Source organism: Pezoporus occidentalis, unplaced genomic scaffold, assembly GCF_034315485.1.
Source record: "Pezoporus occidentalis ecotype Australia unplaced genomic scaffold, CSIRO_AGI_Poc_V1 ctg52, whole genome shotgun sequence".
Taxonomy (NCBI): domain Eukaryota; kingdom Metazoa; phylum Chordata; class Aves; order Psittaciformes; family Psittacidae; genus Pezoporus; species Pezoporus occidentalis.
This window is the reverse complement of record NW_026915858.1, coordinates 2,293,745-2,304,431: the sequence shown is the minus strand read 5'-3', so window position 1 is coordinate 2,304,431 and position 10,687 is coordinate 2,293,745. Positions and strand designations below refer to the sequence as shown.

Genomic DNA, 10,687 nt, shown 5'->3' with positions numbered 1-10,687 from the left:
CCAACCACGCTATCCCGTGGAGCTTGCAAAGGATTTCAAGCTCAGGTGTCATGTAGTCACGTTGGTTTTGGAACCAGAGCCTACTTGCTGTGAGACAAGCGCCAGCTGTGCCCTGCACAATGCAGAAAATTAAGAATGCACACTTAAACAAAATCCTTTCAAGGTGGTTGGCTGGGGACTGTATTCTCGGAAAACTTGCTTTATTTCTCTGTGATGCAGCTCCAAATGCTTAGCAGGGATAACAGTAAGACTTCACATCACAAGGATGTTGTGAAATACAGCTCTATGTGTGAACCCTACCGTCAGATGCTCTGATGAGTGCCATAAAATACCATGTAAAAAACAGAATGTAGATGGGGCATAGTAAAAGACATATGTTGGGTGAGGGAGCCAAAATAAAACAATGGATTTCTGATATCTTAATAATTACCAGTGATTTTAGGCAGCTTTTTTAAAAAGAATCTGCAGTGTAGTGGAATATTTATGTGGAATAATGGAAAAAGTTATTGAAATACTTAGGATTGTGTCATAGCAACCTCTCACAAGGAAAGTGAATAAACGTGTGTCATTGGCTTTAATACTGACATTCAAAGATTCCCCAGTTTTTTTCATAGTTTTAAAAAACATCAAAGTAAACAATATTTTTTAAAACTTTTTATTTCATTTCTGCTATATTTTCTATTTCTACTGGAACATGCTCTGTTAATGAATATATTCAGACGTGTGTAAGTGGGAGAAGTGTTCAAAATTCTGTTCTACTCCTCCTAATCTCACAAATTATTGAATCACAGCAGTTCCTTCATAATACTCCTGGGTGTTAGAAACATCAAATGAACATAATCTCTCATGCTAACTTTTCTTTACCTACTACCTTCATGCTTCTGAAGGCAAAAGGAAATCCCATACAGATTCCAGGTCAGGGTGCAGGTGATGTTTCCATGTTATGAGCTCCAGTCTCATTTTGGGAGCACAGAGCATTCCTACCTTTACAAAAATGGTTGCTGCTTGCAGTAGCTTTAGTTCTGCTGAAAGCTGATGCCATTTCTTGGGCACATTTCAGGTTACCTTCATCCGCCCTCTGTAGCCAACAGAAAAATAATTGCATGAATTATTTTGCAAAATGAAGGTGCAGGAGAGAGAAGAGTATTCATCTCTCCCGCATTATACATTGTTTGTTTGTAACTCAGCCACAAGTTTCTCCTAAAATCACATTTAAGGTATAATAGATACTACTATATACTGTGCTATGTCTTGTTATGTTTACCTCCTGGTATTTCAGCCATGGAATCATAAATGTTTACATCTGACACTGCAATATTCATTTGCAGAGCTCAGAAACTATTGTTAAGCTAAGAAAATGTTATTACCCAATATAAACAAGAAAAAAAAAAATGGAGTCAAAGAGAAAAGAAGACCTTAGAAGAAATACTGTCAAAAATAAAGTGATAAGGTTTGTAGATATCTTGTGCAGTACATTTGTCCAGAAATCACAAAATAAAGAACAACAGGATGAGATGGAATATTCTGTGTTTACTTCTCTAAAATACAGAGAAAAGACAACAAATAGATACTACTGATAAATGAAATAAGCAGATGCTTAGACATTGTTATTATTTTTCTAGGCATCCTGGAAGGAAAAAATGCATTTTAGAAGGGATTATGAAGAGGAGAAACATCCTACTTTGCAGGTATTTAAAAAGACAAATCTTCCCAGTCATGTATAGTATCATCAATGGAAGAACAGACGTGTTTGAAAACAAAAGGAAGACGGAGGTTGGTGTCATGGGATGATCAGAGGTAGGAATGAATCTCAAAAAATGAATAAAAGATGAGAAGCAGAGAAGTGACTTGATAATTATTTTTGCAGAGAAACAGCTGAATATTTGAAGTTTATTTGAATATCCTCTGTTGTCAGACAAAAAAGAATTAACCCTCAGAATAGCATTTCTAAAACCACATCCAGTGGCTTTTGCTGCAGCATTAAGACGACAGTAATGGGGACCTGCCAGAGGCTGGTGGCATTGACCTGCTTCTGTTGGCATTCCAGAAAAGCTGTGTCATTCCCACCATTGCTACATTCTTCTGTCCTTGTAATGAAATTTATTCATTGATACAAAAAAATTGATGAAGTCCTCTGCTTGGAAAGCTTAGGCAGGGAAGAAGTCACAAACTTAGTATAAATTGAGTGCAATAGTCAATATAATTTCCTGTATAACTTAAGTCTGGTCTGATGGTCAAAAAATTTGCCACTGAGTCCTACACCCTAATCATTTTCACCTGCATACTCCATTTTTCTATGTTTGAAACTGCAAGGAAGGGAAGATCTAATCAGGAAAAAAGCTATCTACAGATTGTAGAGTATCACTACAACACAACCAAATTTACTGTTTTCTGTCAGGAAAAGAGGAAAAAAATCTCCCCAAAAGGGGCCTAGATACAGCTGTTTAGAAAAGAAATGTTGAATTTAAAGAAAAAAAAAAGGGAAAAAAAAGTAAAGAAAGTCAAGTCAGTTGGGAACATATTCCTGCTTCTGTATGCCTTTTTTGTTTTGAGACTTGTGAGACTTTTCTCATGTGATTAAATTAAAATTGTCTGGGTTGTTCAGCTCTAGTTGTTGACAAAAAGAAAGGCGGTTAGGCTTATTATTTCATTGAGTGATACTATAACTCCATATATGATGAAAAATAGTCATAGAATGAAGCAAAAATAATCCGCAAAACACATTAACGTTTGAATTTCTAAACTAAACCAGCCTAGACATAAAATTTTCCAAAGATGACAGATTTTTTTTTTTCCCAGGGTAAAACCAGAAGCATGTGCATCTTGAAAATTACTTGTTTGGTTTCCTGATCAACATAAAGCACATAAAAGAAATGCAAACAGATGTTATTTTGCAACAGTTATATTCTGGTTGTATATTTGTGACAGAAATGTGTGAAAAAAACAAATTTGTCATGGAAAAATTAATTAAGATGACAAGTGTATTAAAAGTAAATCCTGATTATTAACATATTTTTCTTCATATTGACACACCCATCTTGTTTTCTCCAGATAAATGGCCAAGACATATGATAAATGATCCATGTGCTCTACAATTATGTATTCTATGTTTTCATTTCACTGTCATATTTTATAGCATTATTTTCTGACTCGGATGGTAGCCAAACCCTTTGAATACATCTCTTCTGCTCTATTGTCAAAAGTACTGACATATGTTACATATACATTACCCTCAAAGATCCCCCCCAAAAGAAAATGCAAAACCATGAAAAATAAATAAAATATTCTAAAAATATACTGTAAATTTACAAGGAAGGGTGAACATATAGGAGATAAGGAAAATAAAATACTGAAACAATTTGGAAGACAGCAGGATGTTAAAAGAATTTTAAAGGAAAAGAATATTTTATCTCTTGGTAGAAAGCTGGAAACTTATATCTAGGTTTCAAGTGAGAAAGAATGACTGAATAATGCAACTATTAATGCATACATCAGAGCCCTGAGAAAAATGTATTCTGACTGTGTACTTTCTCTTCTACTTCCTTTTGTCTCCTTCTTTGTCAGAAATGAACTTGGGCTAGCACTCTAAGGAAAAAAGAAATTAGAGTTATGAAAGACAGAATTATTTACTTGTTAGGGTAATAGGTAAGTAGTTAAAACATTACTCTTCAGATTCATATTAAAACACTTACAGAGTCATAATTCAAAATGGTTCATAGTTGGACTTTGACAGGGCTACAGGGAAACTGTTAGAGATCTTAGGCTGACTTAATATGCACTGAGGGCAAGGTCTTCCCAAGGCTTAAGGCTGAAAGGTTTTCATAGGTTGTGCTTTACAAGTGGATAACAGGGCATTTTAAAATCATATCTGAAAAGAATTTCAAAGTAGACAAAGCACTGTGTTAAAGCATGCATTATGTATCATTCTCCTACACACTTCAGCCACTATTAAGCTTGTCTTCCTTTCCCTTGTTTCTTCCATTGCCCAGCCCAGCCCAAACTAAAGTGTGACTCTCAGATTTCAGAAACAGGTTATACTTTTGTCATCTCATATTTCTGACATCCTATTTTTGAAAAGAGATTAAATTGATCCATTAAACATGTAAGAATGGGAATGACAGTAAGGAGCTGCCATGTGGATACACTTCTGGAGCGAGTAAGTTGCCCTTACCTTGGAAGCTAATTGGAATTAAAGGACGGTATGTGAATTTTCCTGTGGATACTGTGGATATGAATCCAGGCTGCAATGAAGCTAATTTACTCATGAACAAAAATTGATCTAGAATAGCTGTCCTCTACCAAGTCCCATTCAATATCTGAAAAACAGTACTATCAACATATGACTGCTTTTAAAGGTCAAAGGATGGTGGCCATTCAGGTCTAACACATTTTATGCTAGTGCACGTTTCATAATCTAGCAATGGTAGTACTATAAACTTCTAGCAAGATCATAAACAAAAGGAAAAAAGTGTACTTGTCACTGGATCAGTGAAGACTCCCCTGAGAGTCTAAATAAGTATTTTTACAAAAGTCTGTATCTACTGGTGCCTGACCCATATTCATTCTGTCCTGGTTTTCTTTTGTGCAGAGTTTCATAGGTATCCAATGTAACTGAGAGAAACAGCTTTTGTTTTTCTCCAAACACCAGCAGACCACTGATTCCCTGCTATCGCAGAGGTGACCCTGTGTAAGTGTTATACTTTCTTCAGCCCAGACTAACCATAAACCAGGTGGAATAATATAATTTTTCCTTCTCAAATTTTATGATTAAACCTTGAGGACAAAATAATTTATATTTAAATTCATGACAGAGGTTCAGATCTTTCTGACTCATGGCTGTTTCTTGTCCCTCTTCACTGCTTTCTACAGTGTTCAGAAAGCATGAACACATGATTTTCAAATATAGTGCCAAGGACCCTAAAATTAGACATACATTTTTTCAATTGTTGTAATTATTAGTAGTACTATTGTTGTTATTGAAATTTTAATTGTAAATAATTAATTTTTATTTAACCTTTTAATAGATATTCACTTCAGGCTTCCCCATTCAAAGCAGAGCCTATCCCACTAGCACAGTGGTAAAATCAGTTTTGAAAAAAAAGAACCTGATCTTAGAATATTTTGTGTGTAAAACAGAGAAGGAGGACTATAAAAAAAATAACCCTCTCTTCAGAAGTCTGGCATGAACCTGTAATTTTCACCTATTAACTATTTTCTCTTAAAGCTGTGATCAGAAAGACATCTTCATATATGTTCCTTGTGTGTACTGTAGATTTATATTTATATAACCACTTATAAAACCAGTAAGCTAGAGGAAGCTTTTTTTTGCTGTTTAATAGCATAGCTTGAAATTATACTCTGCTTTCTGCCACAGCTTACCAGCAGAAATATGGCTTACACTGGAAAAACAGAGATAGAAGAAGGAGATGATCAAGAGCACATCTAAACTACCAGCCATTCGGGGGGGTGGGGTTTTTGTAGGTGAAGATCCCAGAGGGCTCAAGGAGAATTCTTTGCCTCCAAGACTGCTGCATAAGAGATGCACAGATATACATGGTCTAATTATTTTTTAAGTGTATAAGAAAATCCAACACTTTATGCTTTTTTTCTTTAGCAAACTAAAAGCTGGTGAGCAGAGCAGAAGCAGAAAAGGAGCAATCAGCAGAGGGGCAGGCTACTTGGTGAGAGCAATCTATGCTGTACAGTTAGAACTTAATTAAATCTCTCTGGATCCTGTAAGCTTCTTTCAATAAAAGTATGTGAAAAGTGTTTAAAATCCTACAGAATTGCTCACTTCAGTGTGTGTCCATACTTAAAAGGACATTTGCTGTTTTGGTTTTGGGCAAAATTCTGAAAAGAAAAGCTGTCAAGGACAAGGGTATTGTTAACTTTATTAAACACCTACTATGTATAAAAGCACATGACACATGTATACATGTAAAATATACACATACACATATAAAATATGTAGTGAAAAAAGTAAATTTGCCTATACTCCCTTGTGTTTATGCAGAGTCCTACAAATTAGTTGTGAGGATAATAACGACTGCTGGGCTGTGTCTTCTTGAGGAATATCCAACTTTTTGTTAGTTTTCCTCAGAAACGTTGTGGATATTTTAAAAACGGGTAGGTATTTACACACACCATTATCTTTAACCTCTTTTTGTCTAGTAACTGATAAGTAAATTTTTTGTTGTTGTTGTTTTAGGCGTTTCTTTTAAACTTGGAAGAAAGGCAAAGAAATGTCAAGTAAGAGATACAATTTGTGCAAATATTGATTAATGGCTAAGTAAGTGTCAAATGATCATTTCATCTAGTTGCTGGCATGCTGTATTGCAATTATTTTGAGAATGAGGCGGGCACAGCAGAGCCAGGCTGAAAGCACGATAGCAAGCCAGCTTTTCCAAGCACATCCTGAGGGAAGTTTCTGTAGAAAGACCTTATCAAACATCATAGAAGATCTTACTGCATTGCAGCACTGGTGGGTTTTGTATTGTTCAGTACAATAGTCTGAATTATTTGATAAAACCTGCCTGTAATATAGCCAAATGAGAAGTTTTACACAATTGACAAAAAAGAATGGAAATCATGCAAACAGAGCAGTAAAGTAGGTGTCCTGGAAAAGGATATCTCAGAGAAAATGAGGTAGGGATTCGCAGAGGATAGACAACTCAATTAGAGGTACCATTCTCATGCTGGGTCAAGAAGGCCTAATGCAATCCTTAGATAAATGTAGAGAAAAAAGCTAGTAGAAGGAAAGAAGTGATTTTGCTTCTGTAATAGACCGTCATATGGGAATGTAGGATTTTTGCTAACATATATGAAAAGGTTGAAAATATGAAGAGATGCCAAAGAGAGATGCTAAAATGAGTTGAGGGATATAGAAAGTCCCTTCAGGAAGATACGTAGAGTTTAGTCAGTTTAAATTAGCAGAAAAGAGTCTGAAAATTTAGTGGAATGCTGGACATAAGTATCTTTAAGAGGAAACACTGGAAAGTGAAGGGCTCTCTAATCCATTAGAGGGGAGCAGCAAGGACTGTTGCAGACCAAAGCCAGGGCAAATTAAGCTTGAAACAAGCCACACCTTTTTAAACTCATTTAAACATACTCATTAAAAAATGAGTATGGTAAATCACTAGACAAATGGCAAAGGGGAGTAGATTTACCCTAAAGTATTTATATCTAGAATGGGAGGCTTTTGGGTAGAGAGAGAAAAGCAGCGGATGAGCAGATTTATTTCAGGTAACCTGAGGCCCTGCTGGGAGAAGACCCTGCATAAGTCAGAAGTTCATAAAGCTTATTTCAGAAAGTAAGAGCAACAAACATCAAGGGGGAACTACAGTCTGCAGCTCTCTCTGGCCACGTTCACCTAACCCAAGTCCCAGATGCACCTCTGGGTTTAGAAAGCCTGGCAAGAGCCTGAAGTAGGAGAGATGAAAGAGGGACAAGCTGGGGGTAGTGTGGGTTTAGGTACCTGGTTTTGCCATAAAGATTTGGTGGCCTGGGCAGAAAGAGGGAACAATACACCTCTGAAATGCAGAGAAAACAAGCTGAAAAAGTGTGTTGGCACCATCAGCCTTTGGCTGTGCCTATGCTGGCAGCCCAGTGAGACTCCAGGTCCATGATATGTCTCAGTTTAGTTCTGAGTCACTGTCACAAGGTTGCCCATATGTATGTATGTATATAGTCCCCTATTTACTAAAAAAGCCACAGAGCTATTTACTATCCATGAAAAGCCCAATTTCAGAGTCATTCTTCCTACCTTTAGTTATAGGTTCTCTAAGTTATGGGGGTTTTCCACATGGGCCTTTCACAGCTTTCAGAAAAAATAATTTCTAAGGGACTATTCTAAATATTTTTGCATATGTATCCTAAGCTAATTTTTCTTAAATATACATACAGATGCATACAGTTATATATGGAGTATTCATAATGAAAAAAACTGAAAATATAATACCTAAAGCCTCAGATACAGTGGTGGTATCCCCTGTCTTTTGGGAAGCAGAATATTTATGGAAAGAGCCAACCTTAGACCTCGAGTATTCCAAGCAGATTTCATCTTTTGGAGGGTAATCTATACTCTAATCATATTTTTTCCTTTTCTCTTAACTGCTTCTTCAGTTCCTAACTGATTTCAAGATGGACAGATGTATATTTCTGGCAAACATAATTGTTTATGGGAAGGAAGGGGAAAAACCTGGTACCAGTTGGAAGGATTCTCCCTCTGAAAATATCATTAGAAGTGTAAAGATGTGACTCGAACTCCAGCATTCAAGTTTTAGCCATGCACAATTTTTTCCAACAGTTTTTCTAGTTGCTTATGGTTGTTTTTTTTTCCCTCTAAGATCTGTATAAAACTTACAGAGAGAAGGTTTCACACAACACCAGTTTGGATTTCTTTCTAGAGAAACTTTCAGTAACGATAAATTATGGAAAACTGCTGTTGATGAGACTGGTACATCTTCTTACATTATTAAGACACGCTGACATTCAGATACTACTACCTTATTTTGATAATGTTGAATACTGAAAATACATTCCCTGAACACATCTTCTCTAAAAAAACAAATTTTACCACAAGCACTTGTATACGTCATCATGCAGAGGGTGCTTTCATGGCTTCGCGGATGTACTGCAGTTTGGAAAACCCTGCTAGGCACTCTGGATTAACATTTTTCCTGTCTATGTTGCTGGATCTTTGCTGTTATTTTTACCCATGCTACCTAAAAGCAAAAGTAACTACTTCTGCTTTTAGATTGAAAGCTCATCTCACATAAGTCAAAACTCAGCTTTCAGAAGGTAACAACACATTTTAATTTTTTTCTCACTCCATTTATATTTAAACTGCAAAACTGGAAGCAGACATCATGTGAATCACTCAGGCATTAGGGTTTTCTTCATTCTCATAAAAATAATTTTCTTTTTCTAAGAAAATTATTCAGCTTTAAAATAAAATTAATAAATCCTACAGTGAGTATTGAAGAAGAATTTACATCTGTGGCTGTCAGACCAGAGCCAACAGTAAAGGATTTGTCTTCATCATGTCCCTGAGTCCTTCCAGGAGGTGAAGTACAAGAACAGCTTAACACTTTCCTTCTCAAAGTGTGAGACAAAGAAACGTTATCTCAGAAGGGAACTGCAATAAACCTTCACACAGCGAAAGTGCAGTTAGAACTATAACAGCAATGTTGGATTCTCAGGGTAAAAGATGAACTTGTAAAAGACTTAATTTTAAGGCACTGAGAGATCTCTGCAAGCATCTATGCATATTGGACCATTATTTCTTATCAACCTTAGAGGGCATGCCCTTGTGAACAGAGTGACTGTTCAGCATGGGTGAATTTGTTCATCAGGCTGCAAATTTTCAAGCACTGGTGCAGGTTGCCCAAAGAAGTGGTAAATGCTCCATCCCTGGCAGTGTTCAAGGCCAGGTTGGACAGAGCCTTGGGCGACATGGTCTAGTGTGAGGCATCTCTGCCCATGGCAGGGGAGTTGGAACTAGATGATTTTAAGGTCCTTTCCAACCCTAATTATTCTATGATTCTGTGATCTCTCTAAGCAAGCCCCTGGCATCTGTCAAAAGTGGTAGATTCCTGGCTCAGTAATAAAGTGACACTATCCTAGTCAAAATGGGAACATAGCTACATTACAAACACATAAGATGTTTCACAGAGTTATTAGTTCCTTCCTGCAAATTATGTAATTTCATTAGGTTATGAATCTGTCACTATTTGCTTAATCTGATATTAATGTGATAGGAAATTCAAGATCATTTTCATATACTATAATCCGTTGTTCTTTTCTTTGATTTTCTGCCCAGAAGATTACACATGAGAAATACATTTTGGGTAATAGTCATGGCTTTCCTGTGCCTGCAGTCCTTACTGTAGCTATTTTTAAAGAAGCAGTATTTCCTTGCAGTGACAAAGAGGCCATTTGAGAAAAGTGTGGGGCAAGCTGATGAAAGAATTGAAGCAAGCACAGAGTGCTTTACATTCTCTGAAGAGTGGTATGATGTTGCATTTCCACATATCTTGCTGAGCAAATAATGAAAGTTGCTCACTTTTCTCTGCAGTATCTGTCTTTTAACAAGCTCTCCTAGCTGTGTACTTACAATGCAATAATATCCAGGATAGAAAAGATCTCCTTCAAGTGGAAAAATGAAGTTTGTGTTATAAAATATAAGTGTTCTTTTTTGAAATATGAAAAAAGTTGCCTTCAGACAGGTGTATTTTCTATGTTATTCTGGTCCTTCTAATGTGATATAGATCAGTGGGTGACTAGTTCTAAATCTGAAAGGAACAGTTTCAGCTTTCCTAGGAATTAAAGGTAGTCAGATAGATTTCCTTTCAAAAATGAATATTAAAAAGAGGTGCTCACATCTTCCAAAAATGCCATTATCAGTTCAAGTAAATGTGCATTCATACAAAGTTCATTAGTGTTAATAGGAGAAATGGAAAGTAACTTGTCACTAGATAAACAGGGAACCCAATGACATGGATTGACCAAAGGATGGTTAGCTATTTTTGAATAAGCTGATTTTGTACTAAAGGTCCTTATCTTTCTCTGTTTTGTGCTTTATCAGAAGCATCAGTCACTGTAATTCAAAAGGACAGGGTAGAGGGAAGGGCTGCAATCTCAGGCTGTCATGGGAAATAAGAATAATCTTTATCATTCCCTTAACTAC

General features: G+C 36.3%; 1 long non-coding RNA gene across 1 annotated transcript in view; it reads left to right on the top strand.

The window, feature by feature from the left end:
• The first annotated feature begins 3,907 nt into the window (after positions 1-3,907).
• Positions 3,908-10,687, top strand: part of LOC134173384 (uncharacterized) — a 48,239-nt gene continuing 41,459 nt past the window's right edge. Inside the window, exon 1 of the long non-coding RNA XR_009968227.1 lies at positions 3,908-4,156. This is a non-coding gene — a long non-coding RNA (uncharacterized LOC134173384). The remainder of the gene's footprint in view (positions 4,157-10,687) is intronic.